Source organism: Somniosus microcephalus, chromosome 10 (assembly GCF_052327205.1).
Source record: "Somniosus microcephalus isolate GS21.2 chromosome 10, FLI_Smic_1.0, whole genome shotgun sequence".
NCBI classification, from domain to species: domain Eukaryota; kingdom Metazoa; phylum Chordata; class Chondrichthyes; order Squaliformes; family Somniosidae; genus Somniosus; species Somniosus microcephalus.
Window position 1 is genome coordinate 25,590,897 of NC_140996.1, and position 19,513 is coordinate 25,610,409.

Below are 19,513 nucleotides of genomic sequence, written 5' to 3' on the forward strand. Positions count from 1 at the left end.
TCCCGTCATGAAGCATTCATCGAGTAACAAGCCAGGGGAACCGGGAAAGGTCCACATCTGCGGAGACTTCAAGATCACAGTTAATCCGGTGCTTCACACGGTGCAATATCCGCTTCCGCGGATTGAGGATATCTTTGCTTCATTGTCTGGCGGGAAACACTTCACCAAGATAGACCTGGCGCAAGCGTACTTACAGATGGAAGTTGAGGAAGAGTCGCGCCAGTATCTCACAATCAACACGCACAGAGGCTTGTATCGATATAATAGACTGGTTTTTGGAGTGGCTTCGGCTCCAGCAATTTGGCAGAGGGCCATGGAGCAGGTCTTACAGGGAATTCCAAGCACTCAGTGTTACTTGGACGATATCCTGATTACAGGAGAGGACGAGGAGGAACACCTCGCAAATTTGAAACTGGTGCTCACCAGGTTGAAGGAATATGGCCTTCGAGTTAATCGCCAGAAATGTGAGTTCTTCCAGAAACGGATCTCGTACTGTGGTCATATCATTGACCAGGAGGGGCTGCACAAGCCACCTGACAAGATCGAAGCTGTTGTGAAGGCCCCTGCTCCGGAAAATGTATCCCAGTTGAGGTCGTTTCTGGGGTTGATTAACTATTACCATAAGTTTCTGCCAAATCTATCCACGGTGCTGCACCCGCTGAATGCTCTGTTGCGGAGAGAAGTACCATGGGAGTGGAGCGAGGACTGTAAGAAGGCCTTTCGCAAAAGCAAGGCATTGATCACCTCTGAGGAAGTGTTGGCTCACTTCAACCCAACGCTACCTATTCGTCTAGCTTGTGATGCTTCCCCTTATGGCATTGGAGCAGTACTCTCACACAAGTTGCCAAATGGCTCGGAAAGGCCAGTCGCATTTGCATCCAGATCATTGACCTCCGCTGAGCGCAACTATGCTCAGATAGATACAGGTAGACTACCCTTTATCCGGACTTCCGAAAACCGAAACCCTCTAAAAACCGAAGGTTTTTTCATTCAGCGTAAGTCGTGCGTACGAACGAAAAAACCTTCGGTTTTTAGAGGGTTCCGGTTTCGGAAGTTCGGATAAAGGGTAATTCGTGCGCATGACCACCCGCCGACCCCCCCGCGGACCCCGCCGGCCCCGACAACCGCCGACCCCGCCAGCCCCGACAACCGCCGACCCCCCCCGCGGACCCCGCTGGCCCCGACAACCGCTGACCCCGCCAGCCCCGACAACCGCCGACCCCCCCGCGGACCCCGCCGGCCCCGACAACCGCCGATCCCCCCCGCCGACCCCCCCGCGGACCCCGCCGGCCCCGACCCCCGCCGACCCCGACTGACTTACGCTGAGCGTCAGCGTAAGTCGTGCGCACGACCCCCCGCCGACCCCCCCGCGGACCCCGCCGGCCCCGACAACCGCCGACCCCGCCAGCCCCGACAACCGCCGACCCCCCCGCGGACCCCGCCGGCCCCGACAACCGCCGATCCCCCCCGCCGACCCCCCCGCGGACCCCGCCGGCCCCGACCCCCGCCGACCCCGACTGACTTACACTGAGCGTCAGCGTAAGTCGTGCGCATGACCCCCCGCCGACCCCCCCGTGGACCCCCGCCGACCCCCCCGCGGACCCCCGCCGACCCACCTTCCGAAATCCGAAATTCTCCTTTATCCGAAACTCGGCTGGTCCCGAGGTTTTCGGATAAAGGATAGTCTACCTATAGGGAGGCTCTCAGCCTTGTGTGGGGAGTAAAGAAATTCAATCATTACCTGCAGGGCAAGAAGTTTACACTGCTGACAGACCACCAGCCGTTGGTATCCATATTCAACCCTAAAAAGGCCGTTTCCATTATGACAGCGCAAAGGCTACAGAGGTGGTCCATTTTCCTAGGGGCACACCAATATGACATCGAATACAAAGGATCAAAACAGCATGGGAATGCTGATGGGTTATCGCGCCTACCGTTGCCAACGGTAGAAGAGGTGCCTACAGTGGACCCAGTGGAGATGTTCCACTCAACCATAGTGGAATGTCTACCAGTAACAAATTCTACGATCGAAAAGGAAACAAGAAATGACCCAACTTTCTCACGAGTCTACGATTTAACGGTGAAGGGATGGCCAGCACATGGCGAACCAATGTTGCCAGCATTTTCGCAAAGAAGAGAACAGCTGTCAGTGTGCCGAGGAACTTTGATGTGTGGATCCAGAGTGGTGATTCCACCCAAACTCCAGCATAAAGTGCTAAAGGAGCTTCACGAGGGGCATCTGGGTGGAGTGAAAATGAAGAACCTAGCCAGAGCATTTGTGTGGTGGCCAGGTATCGATGGAGACATCGAAGAAATGACCAAGAGCTGTCTAGGATGCCAGAAGGTCCAAAACGCCCCACCACAAGCTCCTCTGCATCCATGGGAGTGGCCCTCATCTCCATGGCAAAGGGTACATATCGACTTTGCTGGTCCATTTATGGACTCAATGTTTTTAATCGCGGTGGATGCACAGTCCAAGTGGCTGGAGGTAATAAAGATGTCCTCCACCACCACGGAAAAAACCATCACAGTATTAAGGACCATATTTGCCAGGAATGGGCTGCCGGAACAGATCTGTTCTGATAATGGACCGCAATTTGTGTCCGAAGAATTCAGGAAGTTCTTAAAAAACAATGGGGTTAAGCACTACACGTCCGCCCCATACCATCCCGCCACCAATGGATTAGCTGAAAGGTTTGTTCAGACCTTCAAGAAGGCCATAAAGGCCATGGGTAATGAAGACATAAATCTACAACATAAGGTAGATAACTTCTTGTTGGCGTACAGGAATGCAACACATGCGGTCACAAACCAAACTCCCGCCATGATGTTTTTCAATAGAAGACTAAGATGCCGGCTGGATTTGATCAAGCCAAACATCAGAAGGGACGTAGAGAACCGGCAATTTCAAGGCATGAATGAAAGGCCAACTAGAACCTTCCAGATAGGTCAACAAGTTTTGGCCCGGGACTACCGTACCAAGAAATGGCAGCCTGGAACTATTTGCAAACGGCTAGGACCGCTGATGTATACCGTGGACATTGGTGAAAGCATAATAAGGCGCCATGTTGACCAGATCATAGAGTCATCCGAAAAGGGCCAACCTACTCCACAACTCTATACGCCTAATGTTGAAGCAGAGATACCCATAGTATCTACCTCCGATCCGGTAATACTGGAATCAGATGAACCTGACACTGGCATTCAAGCTGAATCGACCTTGCCAGAAGAACCTACTACACCACCGAGGCATTATCCGGACCGAGTCAGGAAGCCTCCAGAGAGACTGAATCTGTGAACTGTTTTTACATGAAGTTGTGTATATATGTTATGATGTTATGTTTAATGGGAATATGTACTATTAACCTAAAAAGGGAGGATTGTAGTGTATGTAACGTTCCACCTTTAAGAGAACTATTTTAAGGGTTGCACTACTTTATCTTGGCTGCTGTATACTGTAATACCGGTGGTGACCACACCGGTATATAAATGCTGTGTAAGGATTTATTGGGCAGTTCCGCCCTGACCTTCAACCAGTAAAGTCCTGTTAAAGTTTACTCTTGTGGTCTGTGTAGTAATTCGCAATACAACACACAGACTTAACACACATGGCAGATGAAATTTAACACAGAGGTGTGTGAAGTGATTCATTTTGGTAGAAAGAATGAGGAGCGGCAATATAAACGAAGTGGTACAATTTTAAAGAGGGTACAGGAAACCGAGACCTGGGGGTGTACGTACACAAGTCTTTGAAGGTGGCAGGACAAGTTGAGAAGGCTGTTAAAAAGGCATACGGGAGACTTGGCTTTATAAAAAGAGGCAGAGTACAAAAGCAAGGAAGTTATGCTAAACATTTATAAAATGCTGGTTAGGCCCCAGCTGGAGCCTTGTGTCCAATTGTGGGCACCACACTTTAGGAAGGATGTCAAGGCCTTGGGGAGGGTGCAGAGGAGATTTACTGGAATGGTACCAGGGATAAAAGACTTCAGTTATGTGGAGAGACTAGAGAAACTGGGATTGTTCTCCTTAGAGCAGAGAAGATTAAGGGAAATTTGATAGAGGTGTTCAAAATCATGAACGGTTTTGATAGAGTCATTAAGGAGAAACTGTTTCTAGCGGCAGAAGGGTCGGTAACTAGAGGACACAGATTTAAGGTAATTGGCAAAAGAACCAGAGGCAACATGAGGGAAAAAAAATTACGCAGCGAGTTGTTATGATCTGGAAGGGTGGTGGAAGCAGATTCAATAATAACTTTCAAAAGGGAATTGGATAAATACTTGAAGCGGTAACATTTTCAGGCCAATGGGGAAAGTGCAGGGGAGGGGTGTGGGACTAATTGGATAGCTCTTTCAGGGAGCCGGCACCAGCACGATGGGTCAAATGGCCTCCTTCTGTGCTGTATCATTCTATGATTCTATGATAGCCTGTAATGGCTTAATTCACTTAATATGCAGGTGGTCTGCAATGTGCAGAAAACAATCCTCCAGATGAGTGCCAAGTATGTGGGCTCAGCGTGGAATTTGCTCTAACCTGAACCATCTGTTTGCTCCTCATTGATTTTAGCAGAGCGGCTGACTGAAGGGCTGGCTTTTGCAAATCCAGTTATCTGACAAAACTCTAGTTGACAATACTGTAACTAACAACCGAATCTAATGAGCACCAATATAACCACACACAAAAATCTACTTGCTCAGTAGTACAATCTTTGGTTCTCTGAAGCAGAGATTTAGTTGTCTGCATCACCTCACGATAGATTGGTGTGGTCGCCTTGGAGCATGGGAAGCTGTGAAATTGAATTCAAGAAATCTGATAATATGTGAGTTACCACCAAAAAATAACCATGGAAGTTGCTAGATTGTTGTAAAAGCCCAGCTGACTCACCAATGTCCTTCAGGGAAGGGAGTCTATCACCCTTACCTGATCTGGCTTACTCGTGACTCAAGTCCCACACTATGTGGTTGATTCTTAATTACCCTTAGGGTAGCTAGGGATGGACACAAAATGCTGCCTTACCAATAAGAAAATGCCACTCGGTATTTTATTTTAAGTTTTACTGGTGTACTTCATACTGCACAATCTTCCACTCATGAGGACCAAGGCACTGCGGAGGAAGCCCTGACAACATAACAGAAGGAGCAGCCAAGAAACTAGAAGCAACCTAATTGGACAGCTTCGCATTCCTGTACGTTTAATGTGCAGAAAACACGCTGCTTGTCAGAAATTTCAGATTGACTGAAAAGCAGCCAACAGTTTTGTTACTATCTCTCAATCAATTCCTATTCACAGAAAAGTAACTAGTCACATCTCTGAATGTTTTTGCCAAGTCCTTTAAGTGGCTATTTTGGTACTCCACCTATCCCACTATAGTTCTGATTCCTTGACCAGCCCTCCCTGTTAGTGTCGCTACTTGCCAGGAGCACCCAACTGGGGGACCCTCTGCCCCACTATGTGCCAACATCCGAGAAGGGTTCAGCTCATCGCAGGGAAGCCTGGAGGAGCATCTACAAACCTTACCCAGCTTCACAAGAGATCCAGGCAAGTCAGTCTATTCATAATGGAGGCATTGAATGAAGGACTGCAAGGCTTGGGGGACCTTTTGGAGATGTCAATGTTCACACTGCAAAGTATACAGGGGCATCTTGCAAGGACTAAATGATATTTGGTTGACATTCCCTCAGGGATTTAAGGATATTTCTGACTCCTTGAAATCCGTTCTCCCACTGATCGCTGGTAACCAGAATCTCATTCCCAGTACCAGTGGAGAAATTGGTGTGCATGCCTCAAAGTTTGTATCCCCTCACAGCAGCATGGCGGAGGAATTCTCCATCAGCTCCCTGCAGATGCTTTCATCTTTACAGGTCCAAGCTGCTAAGGAACCCATAACAAAGGCTGGAATTTTTCGGGGGGCTCAGGGGCACGTTTGGTTGGGGGTCGGCTGGGAAAATGTTTTTTTTGACAGCGGGTAGGGAACCCGCTGTCAACCCACCTCCACGCTAGCCTCCCAGATGTCGGGTCTGTCAGCGCAGAACAGATCCGACACCAAGCGGTGGGGCAGGCAATTTAGATCAATAGAGAGATTGTTAAGAAGCAATTAAGTAGTATTTTAAGCTCACCTTTAGATTTTTAGAGTTCGCCAACAGCTTCCCCGCTGCTCGGGGATCACATCAGGTAAGGAGGTCGGGTGTTGTGTCAGCATGGGATGATTTCTAAACTTGACAGCTGCAAATGGTCTATAAAAGCTCCCATTTCATGGCTGTTCACTTTCCAAGGTTAGAAGCTGTTGCTTATTGCACTTGGAAGACAGATTGAGCTTTATGTAGCTTCAAGTGTTTGGAGGCAACTCTCTATCCAGTGTCACCTCATTGGAACAACTTCTCTCACCATTGACAGATCACTTCTGTCATCTCAACCTCACCTGCCATCTATTCCATCATGATGTGCCAGGTTGGCACCATCCCACACCAACACCATAAAGCATCCCTACAATGCCCAAGCCATTCCTTTCACACTCATTGTTATTGCGAGGGGTACCATTATGTCTCACCATTCACTGCAGTTCACTAAGCTACTTCCAAAGGTACACACAAATCTGTCCAAGAACGCAAAGTGTTGAAAATAAAGGTTTCAATGTTTGACAGCACATTAACAGAAACTTCACATAAACATGGATAAAATACACAAGGGCCTACCCTTGTGTGTTGTTAGTTGGTATGTTTGCACTATGATGAGGGTGAGTGTGAGAGGTGGCTAGTGAGATGGGGAAGTGATAATGTAGATAGAGAGGGATGGGTGGAGGTGCAAAGTAAGTTGGTGTGAGTAAGGATGTGCAGGAGTAGGGTAGGGAAGGCAGAGTGATGGGGATGTGATGAGTGGCACAGCAGGCTGAGGTTGAGTGTGGCTTTGTACTAACATTTCGTGATCTACTAAGATCATTGAAAGGCTTGCGCCACTGCAGCCTGGTCCTCCTGACAACATCCCTGCTTGTGTCCTCCTGTGCAATGTGCAGCCAGGCTGCATTGATCTCCTGGGGAGGTCACTTCCGCCCATTGACAGAGAAGAGAACATCCCTGCATGCTGTGACTCCCTCCATAAGCATATGGAGAGTCACGGGAGAGCCTGGGTACAGCCGTGCACCTCTGTGCAGTGCTTGTCAGTGCTTGCAGCACCTCAATGCTGTAGAACACTGACAGCAGAACTGTCAAAATCAATTTGCGCATGGTCCCTTTAAGGAAATCGGCTGATGATGCACCATCAAATAACGTCATCAGACCCGCTTCCTTCAATTGGCCAGGAAATACGCTGGGCGGGGCTTAACAAGCCCAATCAGGGGGAAATCATTTTGTACAGCGGGCTGGAGCCAGCAGCGAGGCCGGGACCCGCCACTGACGTCGCCCGCCCCGGACCCGCCGAGGTAGGGACATCACGGCCCAAGAGCCAGCCTGTCCCATGTCCCAGGACTTGAGAATTCTGAGAGATGGACCATCTCCATCCCAGCAGACCTTCAGATGGTACATAAAAGAAGTGTTCAAATAGGGCAGAAAAAAAGCTTGCATTTTCACAGAATTTTTCATGGTTTAATTAGCATTAACCCTTAAATTTCTTAGCATTCAGTCTAACTACAGACTCTATATTGAGGACATATTTAAAGAAATTTTTGCAGGCATTTCTCCTACAGTGGATATCATAATAGAAGGACTTACAGGCCAAAGATGAGTTAACTCTCTGTGGAGCAGGATCTGAAGGGTTCTTAATTGCTCTCGAGGTGGACACTATTGGCACTAGTTGCAGACACAGGAAAACCTTCCCTTGTGTCGGTTAATACCACCACGCTACCCATGGCAGTGATAGTTACAATGTTATATTTCAATACGAAATGTGTGCCAGACCATTTTATTTCCTAGCTTTGTGGTATTTTTGTAAATAATTGTAATAAATTACTGGAATATTTCATGTAAGGACCATTTGACGTTTGGTTCTCTTGTATGACGATGGGGAACAGATAATGTGCTGATGTTCAGGCTCAGGATTAGGATATAATTGTTAGGTGTGAGGAGAACAGATTTTATGTAGACCATAGAGAGTTTGGTGAGAGGAGGCAGATCTTCCATGGGCTCAGACTTCCAAACAAAAGCCTTCTGTGCATCTGTAACAGTGTGCCAAATGAAGCTTTCTCTCAGATGCCTATCAACCACTATCACTGCACCTGCTTCCTGTTCTTCACGAGCCAAGTTGCTCTGTATTAGCAGTGTCATCATCAAGCTCTCTGGCATCCTCTGGGACATCCACCATCTGCCCTTTCCTGATTGCAAAGTTGTAAAGTACACAACATGCTACCCCAATTGGCAAGATGGTGTTGGATGCACACAAGACCTATCCAGACATTCCTTTCAGCATTCCAATGGCTAGCTCATTTCTTATCCTTCTCTTCATGTGTGCTTTGTTGTAACGCTGCTCTGTACCATGACTGGTCCTACAAAGAGGCACCGTGAAACATGGGAGCAGCGGGGGACCACTTGTCACCCAGCAGCCATCTTGCACTTTGGCCTGCTGTAGAACAAAGCTGAGACATTGGACTGACGAAGTAGAAAATGTCATGCCTATTCTCTGCATGTCGTGAACTCCTGTGCAAGAAGCTGTGCCTGTCATTGCAAATTAATTGCGCGTTTAGTGAATGGAAGCCTTTATGGTTCATATAAAAACAGAGGGTTACATTTGGGACTTGTGATGTTATGTGTATGCAATCAATAATTCTGATTTCCCTGGGGGAATATGACAATTCTGACAAAGTTCCCTCTGGGTCTCCAGAATGAACCTGTGGCATAAACGTTGAGAGCTTGAAGGGATAATTACTAGTCCTAGCACTTTTCGGGCTACCCCAGATCAGGCGTATTCCCCGGACGTTCACCTTCAACTAAAGTTAAAGATAGCTGAATTCTATAAGATGCTTAATTGGGCCTAAAGGTTCAGACTATCTCTACCTAAAGGAAAGGAATGACGTGAAGATGTTATCGTCCTCCGGGTAGCACATTTAATAAGTTTAACTAGGCTGTAACCTTCCGGATATTATGAGGGTCCGGAAAACCCCCCAGAACTCTTCAACTCCTCACAAAAGAGTGTACAGAAATTGAGTTCGCGAGTTTGATACAGAAATACTACTTGAGACAATTCTAAAAATAAATAGATTTATTTTAGAGCCGACATACTGTTAACAGCTGTTGAGTCAATCGTAACTTTAACAATTCAAAAGCAAATAGCTTACATTTCTTTATTCTCAGAGATCCTTATTCTCAACTCTTAACTTTGTTACATTTATACATTTCTTATTATTTCTAATCCAGAATATCTACCAAAATCAAATTAAAAATACCTTTTTGATCCCTGAGACTCAAAGAATTAAAAACTTACAGAGATGCCTCTGAAGAGTGAGAGAATCGCTTTGCCCCTTTCCAGCGACTTCTGACTGTCTATCTGGAAAGCTCTATTTTTATACCTTTTTTTTGTGGTATATTCTTTGAAGTTTTCTGCTGATGTAAGCTAATGATCTTTAGTCATCTTCCTGTTGACTTTTCTCTATACTTACTGCCAATCCAGCTGCTGCATGCAGACTTCTGTCTGTTGTTTAGGTGTTTCAAAAACTTATCATATAAAATTGTTATTACAGATTTATCTCTTTGATGCCATTCTTATCGAAAGGTCTTCCATTCAATTCTAAAACCACCTTATCTGGTTACAACCACAGACTCCTGTCTCCGTGGTGTTCCAAGTTCAATACAAAAACCATGTGATTGCTTGGAGCATCTACTGAAGTCATATCTTCAAAGTGTTCTGTTGGTATCATATTTACAACATGTAAATTAAAGACACTTCAACTAGGGTGTTTGTTTTCCTAGCCATCTTAGTTGGTTATATTATATTGTGTTTCCTGTTTCATTTGATGTTACTTTTACAAAGGCACATGGTTTTTTAATATTCTGTTTGAAGTGTTAGTTTTTAACACTTTACTTGGGTCATTCCATTGTGTTTCTCCCAAACTCCAGACCTTCTGGAAGCACCAAACTGCTATTTCAATAGGGCCATTGTTTTAGTATCTTTAACCAATTCCCATTTCAAAAGCTTGTGGTGTTTACAACTTTTGTGTTATCAAACCATCCCATCTCAGAAGCCTGTTTGCACAACTTGTGTCGTTGAGACTTTAGACTTTTAAACCCAGTATTTCATGTATTAATAAAATCAGAATTCTGTTCATATGATGGTGTATTTTTCTGAAATATGGCTTCCTTCACAAGCTGTGGTCACTTTCTGTGTCACGTCAAAGCTAAGCATGCTGTGGACCTTGGTTGCAGATCTGACTGCAGCAACAAGCAGAGCTTCTCCAAAGCTTCCTGACTAAAGTGCAGCCTCCTGAAACAAAGTTCCCAGGAAAGGTCTCAGTGTACACCTGGGTCTATAGGTCCTGCTGAATGGGTATTGCTGGGATGGGTTGGCTCTTCGCTGGTTATGACTGATTAATCAGGCTTCCTTTACAGCCTTCTGCTACTGCTCTTCCTCCTCTTCCAGCAAACAGATTGTGTAAAGTGGGATTCCCAGTGGGAAGCCCATTGTGCAGTCATCAGATCGTAGTTCAGTAATTGTGTTGAAGTAGAATCTTTTCCAACGGTAATGCATAATTTAGGTGACGGCTTCCTGACTATGATAAAGACATTTGTTTTTTAGTACCTGCAGTGAGTCCCAAGATAAGTCTCCGCACTCAAGCTCAGCTAAGCAATGTCCCTTTAGTCAAGTACGTCATCCTTGATGAACAGGTCAAGGCGGATTGCACATGCTCCGGACGAATGGGAAGGCGGAAGCTACAGAATTTAGGAAAGGGGGTGTCATCCCATCCTAACTCCGTCAGTTATATGCAGTTGTCACTGTGAGGGCGTGCTTCTCCAGCGGAACCCTGGCGTAAATCGGCCCCGCCAGAAATTCCTGGCCCTGCAAAGACATCATTGCCGACTTACACCCTCTCCCAACCCAGGAATTTTGGGGCCAATTAATTACTTTGAAATCCAGGCAAATACAGTAGACATTTACATGCAGCAGGTTCCTAGAAGCATCAATGAGATGAATGACTAGTTAATTGTTTTGGTGGTGTTGGTTCAGGAAGGAATTTTGGCTAGGGGCATTAAGGTTCATCTAAACACTCAGATGGGGCCTCTGTTTAGCATCTAAACCAGAGGAAGCACTTCTCACAATAGAGCACTCCCTTTGTACTGCACTAGAATGCCACTGCATGTCTCTGCTCATTATATCTGAATTATCAAGAGTAGAGTGGAGTCAGGCATCAGTGCTTTAATCACCCACTTCAGTAATCTGTAATACATCAGGAATTCTATTGTGCATCTCCATGGTCTTCTGCCCATAACTTTTAATTAGTGGGAAAATACTCATATCTTTTCAAACCCACCACAAAGCTAGGAAATAAAATGGTCTGGCACACATAGAAGATTGGAGCAGGAGTAGGCCATTCAGCCTCTCGGGCCTGTTCCGCCATTTAATGAGATCATAGCTTATCATCCAAATTCAATGCCCTGTCCCTGCTTTTTCCCCATATCCCTTGTTCCCTTTAGCCTTAAGAAATATATCTAACTCCTTCTTGGATATATTTAATGAATTGGCCTCAACTGCCTTCTGTGGTAGAGAAGTCCACAGGTTCACCACTCTCTGGGTGAAGAAATTCCTCCTCATTTCTGTCCTAAATGGCTTATCTCTTATCCTTAGACTGTGACCTCTGGTTCTGGACTCCCCCGCCATCGGGAACATCCTTCCTGCATCTAGTCTGTCTGGTCCTGTTAGAATTTTATAAGTTTCAATGAGATCCCCTCTCATTCTTCTAAACTCTGGCGAATATAAGCCCAATCGACCCAATCTCTCTTCATACGTCATTCCTGCCATCCCAGGTATCAGTCTGGTGAATCTTCACTGCACTCCCTCCATGGCAAGAACATCCATCCTCAGATAAGGCGACCAAAACTGCACACAATACTCAAGGTGTGGTCTCACCAAGGCCCTGTACAACTGCAGCAAGACAACCTTGCTCCTGTACTCGAATCCTCTCGCTATGAAGGCCAACATACCTTCTTTGCCTTCTTAACTGCCTGCTGCACCTGCATGCTTACCTTCAGCGCCTGGTGCACAAGGACACCCAGGTCTTGTTGCACTTCCGCTTTTCCCAATCTATTGCCATTCAGATAATAATCTGCCTTCCTGTTTTTGACACCAAAGTGGATAACCTCGCATTTATTCACATTATACTGCATCTGCCATGCATCTGCCCAATCACCCAACCTGTCCAAATCATACTGGAGTTTCTCTGCATCCTCCTCACAGCACACACGCCCACCGAGCTTTGTGTCATCTGCAAACTTACATCTAATTCCCTCGTCTAGATCATTAATATATATTGTGAATAGCTGGGGTCCTAGCACCGATCCCTTTGGTACCCCACTAGTCACTGCCTGCCACTTGGAAAAAGACCCATTTATTCCAACTTTTTGCTTCCTGTCTGCCAACCAGTTCTCTATCCAAGTCAGTACCTTACCCCCAATCCCATGTGCTTTAACTTTGCACGCTAATCTCTTATGCGGGAACTTATCGAAAGCCTTCTGAAAGTCCAAATACACCACATCCACTGGTTCTCCCTTATCTATTCTATCAGTTATATCCTCAAAAAATTCCAGTAGATTAGTCAAGCATGATTTACCTTTTGTAAATCCATGTTGACTTTGTCCGATCCGGTCACTGTTTTCCAAGTGTTCTGCTATTTCATCTTTTATAATGGAATCTAGCATTTTCCCCACTACTGATGTCAGGCTTACCGGTCTATAATTCCCCGTTTTCTCTCTACCACCTTTTTTAAATAGTGGGGTTACATTAGCTACCCTCCAATCCATGGGAACTGTTCCAGAGTCTATAGAATTTTGGAAGATGACCATCAATGCATCTAGTATTTCTAGGGCCACTTCCTTAAGTACCGTAGGAGTAGATTATCAGGACCTGGGGATTTATCAGACTTCAATCCCGTCAATTTCCCTAACACCATTTCCCTACAAATACTGATTTCATTCAATTCCTCCCTCTCATTAGACCCTATGTTCCCCGACATCTCTGGGAGGTTATTTGTGTCCACCTTTGTGAAGACAGAACCAAAGTATGTATTTAATTGGTCTGCCATTTCTTTGTTCCCCATTATAAATTCCCCTGATTCTGACTGCAAGGGACCTACGCTTGACTTCACCAATCTTTTTCTCTTCACATATCTATAGAAGCTTTTACAGTCAGTTTTTATGTTCCCTGCAAGCTTACTCTCATATTCTATTTTCCCCCTCTTAATTAATCCCTTTGTCCTCCTTTGCTGAATCCTAAACTGCTCCCAATCCTCAGGTTTGCTGCTTTTTCTGGCCAATTTATATGTCCTCTCCTTGGATCTTATGCTATCCCTAATTTTTCTGGTTAGCCATAGTTGAGTCACCTTTTTTGTTTTATTTTTATGCCAAACAGGGATGAACAAATTCTATAGCTCATCCATGTGATCTTTAAATATTTGCCATTGCCTATCCACCGTCAACCCTTTAAGTAATACTCCCCAATCCATTCTAGCTATCTCACGCCTCATACCATCATAGTTTCATTTATTTCAAGACCCTAGTCTCTGAGTCAACTACTTCACTCTCCATCTTAATGAAGAATTCCAGCATATTATGATCGCTCCTCCCCAAGGGGCCTCACACAACAAGATTGCTAATTAATCCTTTCTCATTACATAATACCCAGTCTAAGATGGCCTGATCTCTAGTTGGTTCCTCGACATATTGGCCCAGGAAACCATCCCGTTTCCACTCCAGGAATTCCTCCTCCACAGTATTGTTACTAATTTGGTTAGCCCAATCTATATGTAGATTAATGTCACCCATGATATCTGCTGTGCCCTTATTGCACATGTCTCTAATTTTCCGTTTAATGCCAACCCCAACCTCAGCATTACTGTTTGGGGGTCTGTATACAACTCCCACTAACATTTTCTGCCCCTTGGTATTTCTCAGCCCTACCCATACAGATTCCACATCATCAGAGCTAATATCCTTCCTTACTATTGTGTTAATTGCCTCATTAACTAGCAATGCTACCCCACCTCCTTTTCCTTTTTGCCTGTCCTTCCTGAATATTGAATACCCCTGGATGTTGAATTCCCAGCTTTGGTCACCCTGGAGCCATGTCTCCGTAATCCCAATTATATCATATCCGTTTACATCTATTTGCGCAGCTAATTCATCCACCTTATTACGAATGCTCCTCGCATTAAGACACAAAGGGCTAGATTTTCAGTTGCTTGCACCAGCAGTTAGCGCCTTAAGAGAAGTGATTTTCGGGCACTATTCGTGTAGCGCCCGGGCGCAGCGCAGTTTGCGCCCCGCCCCAAATTAAGTTGCCCGTTAGCGCCGGCGCAAAGTTTAGCGGCCGCCCGGATGCGCGCGCAGAAAATGACGTCACATCCTCGTGCAACGCCCTTTGGCCGCCCCGAATCCAAACTTCAGTCGGACCGCCCCATTCTGCGGCTGGCGTCCAGAGCGTTTGTAAAATGGAACGCAACACACCCTGGGGAGCGCAAATTAAAGGGCACTCCTCCTGCACTATAAACGGCAGTCTGCATGTGTTGTGTGGAAGGATCCTCCACCACCACCACCACCACCACCACCACCACCACCACCACCACCACCACCACCACCACCACCTCCTCCGAAAAAAACACATGCACCCTTCCCCTTTAAGAGCTCACTGGCACCAGAGTGTCTGCCGTGCGCTGCGCCTGAGCTCGGGCGCTGCGCTCTGCACCGCCGGCTTAGCGCCTAAAGATAGTAGTGGAACGCCTCTTTTAGCGCTCCACCAACCTCTTAGGGCGAAGCCACTGAATTTCCGGCAACGGGGCGCTACTTTGGGGCGGGCGCTAACTTCGGGCGGGCGCTAAGGTTAGCGCCCCAAAACTGTCTATACTGAAAATCTAGCCCAAAGCCTTTAGGCTTGTTTTTTTTTGCACTCTTAGTCCTTTTAGAATTATTATTTACTGTAGCCCTGTTTGATTTACACCCTTGATTTCTCTGCCTTCCACTTTTGCTTTTCTCCTTCCTGTCTTTTGTTTCAACCCATGCTTCCCTTTCCTCTGTCTCCCTGCACAGGTTCCCAATCCCTTGCCATTTTAGTTTAAACCCTCCCCAACTGCACTAGCAAACACTCCCCCTAGGACATCGGTCCCGGTCCCGCCCAGGTGCAAACCATCCAGTTTGTACTGGTCCCACCTCCCCCTTAACCGGTTCCAATGTCCCAGGAATTTGAATCCCTCCCCCTTGCAACATTCCTCTAGCCACGTATTCATCTGAAAAATTCTTCTATTTCTACTCTGACTAGCATGTGGCACTGGTAGCAATCCTGAGATTACTACCTTTGTGGTCCTATTTTTTAATTTATCTCCTCACTCCCTATATTCAGCTTTTAGGACCTCATCCCATTTTTTCTTAAATCGTTGGTACCTATATGCACCACGACAACTGGCTGTTCCCCCTCCCCCTCCAGAATGCTCTGCAGCCGCCCCAAGACATCCTTGACCCTTGCACCAGGGAGGCAACATACCATCCTGGAGTCTCGTTTGTGGCCGCAGAAATGCCTATCTATTCCCCTTACAATAGAATCCCCTATCACTATAGCTCTCCCACTCTTTTTCCTCCCGTCCTGTGCAGCAGAACCACCCATGGAGCCAGGAAGTCGGCTGCTGCTGCCATCTCCCCCAACAATATCCAAAGTGGTATATCTGTTTGAGAGGGGTTGGCCACAGGTGTTCCCTGCACTACCTGCCTGTGCCTACTACTCTGCCTGGTGGTCACCCATTCCCTTCCTGCCTGTGCAGCCTTTACCTGCGGTGTGACCAACTCTTGAATGTGCTATCCACGATGTCCTCAGCATTGCGAATGCTCCAGTATGTATCCATTCGCAGCTCCAGCACCGCAATGCGGTCTGCCAGTAGCTGCAGCTGGATACACTTCCCGCACACATGGTCGTCAGGGACACAGGAAGTGTCCCTGATATCCCACATAGCGCAGGAGGAGCATGCCACAGGGCCAAGCAGTGCTGCCATGACTTACCCTTTAATTAATTTAAATTAAATTAAATCAAATCAATACCACTAATTACACCACAATTAAATGATATACTCAAGGGCCCTTGTTTACTAGTACTCCCCGCTACACAACAGAGACCTTAGAAACTATAACCACAAAAATTAAGACCTTCTAAACTTTATAAACTATTAACCTTAACTGCCAAACTATAGAGTAGTATAAATACTCACCTGGCCGTACTCACCCAATCAGCTGCTTCCTCTTGCCCACGTCACTTTTTGAATTGTGTCGTGGCTCTGGAATGTCTGTGAGATTGGTAAACCTCTGAGGAAAAAAGCCCGCGAAAGTGAGCTTAAATACTCACTGCACCACCGCTCTCTCCACTCCCAACACCGGCCTCTGAAGAAAAAAACCCGCGAAAGTGAGTTTAAATACACACTGTACTGCCGCTCTCTCCTCTCCCGACACTGGCCTGCACAAAAAAGCCCGCGAAAGTGAGTTTAAATACTTACTGTACTGCCGCTCTCTCCGCTCCCGACACCGCCATCTGTAAAAAAGCCCGCGAAAGTGAGTTTAAATACTCACTGTACCACCACTCTCTCCGCACACATTTCTTATATTGAAATATAGCAATTGTAACTATCACTGCCATGGGTAGAGTGGTGCTATTAACCGACACAAGGGAAGGTTTTCCTGTAATAAAAACAGAAAATGCTGGAAATACTCAGCCGGTCAGGCAGCATCTGTGGAGAGAGAAACAGAATTAACGTTTCAGGTCGATGACCCTTCGTCAGAACTGGCCGCTCCTGTGTCTGCTCCTCGTGGCAAGAGTGTCCACCTATTAAGAACCCTTCAGATCCTGCTCCATAGATGGTTAACTCATCTTTCGCCTGTAAATTTCGATACCCACTTTAGGAGAAATGCCTGAAAATTGCCTTGAGATGCACTATGGAGGCTTGAAAGGTTGCCAATGCATATTGGCCTGCAATATATCACAACCCAAGTCCCAGCTGAAGGATGCAAGCTCCAGGGTCAAAGCAGAAAGCAAACCTGATGCCTCTGAGAGAGAGAGTAGGCCTTTGTGGATGAAAGTTGTTTGGGAAAATGGGATGGATCATTTTTGTGATTTATTTTTATAGTTGTTGATTTTTCAATATTTAACACATTGTAGTTTTTATTTTTAGGGATAGGTAAGGGCCTGGAAAATTCAGGAAGGTGGCGGATTAAAGGCACAACTTCTGTATTCAAGGGGCTCGATGCAGTTAAAGGGCTGAACAGGATCTTGGAAAAGGGACTGAAGTGGCTGCAGCTAAAGAAGCAAAACCAATTCCAAGCAGGTCAGCTGCACAAAGCCTGCGCCAAGTTAGCAGCCACACTCAAATAATTTTTCTATTACACACTGGTGCTAAATCTGCGTGCAGACTTTAGGCACGATGATACAAAGAATGCACTGTTAAGCTGGCAGTGAGTGCCTGTATATCAGTGTAAGCGCGTTATAAAGGTACCAGTTATAATGGTTAGCAGTTATATTCCATTTTACTTTTTTTTAATTCTTGAAACTAATGCATCCACGTGTACTGCAATTCCATTTTTATGACTGAGTAGAGCTGGGATGACAGGCAGCTTTTTTCAATCAGTATAAAACCGGTGAACGTCATGCATTTCAGTTAGAGCAGGCTGAGCTCTGCTGCCTCCCAAACGACACCAGAGCAACCATGACTCCCAGCTCGTTCCATTGCTCAAGTGATGTAGGGGTGAAATTCCACATCTGTGCACTAGCAGTACAGGCACACACCAGGTGCAGAGGAGGCAGAGAATCTGTGCTAGGATTGCCAACCCTCCGGGATTTTTTTTTAATTCACTTATGGGATCTGGGCATCGCTAGCAATGCCAGCATTTATTGCCCATCCCTAGTTGCCCTTGAGAAGGTGGTGGTAAGCTGCCTTCTTGAACCGCTGCAGTCCGTGTGGTGATGGTACTCCCACAGTGCTGTTAGGGAGGGAGTTCCAGGGTTTTGACCCAGCGACGATGAAGGATCGGCGATATACTTCCAAGTCAGAATGGTGTGTGACTTGGAGGGGAACTTGGAGGTGGTGGTGTTCCCATACGTCTGCTGCCCTTGTCCTTCTAGGTGGAAGAGGTCACGGGTTTGGAAGGTGCTGTTGAAGAAGCCTTGGCGAGTTGCTGCAGTGCACCTTGTAGATGGTGCACACTGCAGCCACAGTACGCTGGTGGTGGAGGGAGTGAATGTTTAAGGTGGTGGATGGGGTGCCAATCAAACGGGCTGCTTTGTCCTGGATGGTATCGATTGCCCTGGAGTCTCCAGGAATAAAAGGCGAATCTCCAGGGCAACTACTGCGAGCAACCCAGGGGCAATAAAAAATCGTTGTGTTTTTTGAAAGATTTTCTTTGAACACTTTGGTTATTACGTATAAAAACATCTGAGACAGGAAAAAAGGCTGTTCGACTGACAGTCAAAGATCATCCAATCGGGTGATGAAGAGTCTATTCGCTTTCCAATTGCTGTGGGAAATTGATGCACCACAAGTATGGGCGTGTCAGGTAACCAATGGCAGGAGTGTGGGGGCGGGATGGGGCGGGGGGCGGTTTGGAGGCAGAAGGTCATGTGACGAAACCTCCAAGAACATGTCCAACCAGAGTTGGCAACCCGAATCTTTGCCCTTGCTCTCGTTTCATGCAAACTTGCGCTATTCCTGGTTTTTCTGTATTGGAGGCACAGGAGGCTTGCACAATTCCCACACCTACAGACTTGGGGTGGAACCTTTGCCTGCTGATCTGACCCCACCATGACCCCAGCCTATTATGGGGTGTGGGGGGGAGGGGCAAGGGAGAAAAAGTGGCTGCCCTCCCTTCCGTCAATTTTTCAACTTTGCCAGAAGGCGGCTGAAATGGTTCTACCCCCAAACTCTTCCCCAACCCCTACTCAGATTACATGATTTCCACATCTAAAATGGCCTAAAATTTCTAGGCTTGGCAGTCTCCTGCCTCACCTCAGCACACAGCACAACTGGAGATGGCCAATTTTAAACTTTGCCGCCAACAGGAAGCGCATGTATCACTTTGTGAAGTTGCGCCAGCACATTTCTGCTCCTGCCCAGGAAGTCAACTCCCCCAGTCCATGATGCGTATCATGCTGGGAGCGCACTAGCTGAATTAAATGAGGGGACAGCAGAAAACAAAAGCAAAGTCCAACCTCTGCACTGGCCATGCAAAACAGTTGTGATTGCATTACTATTTTACAAATATGATATTTGAGCCAAACAGGTAAAAAAAAAATTACATGCATTCACAGGATGTGGACATCGTTGGCCAGCATTTATTGCCCATCCTTAATTGCCCTTGAG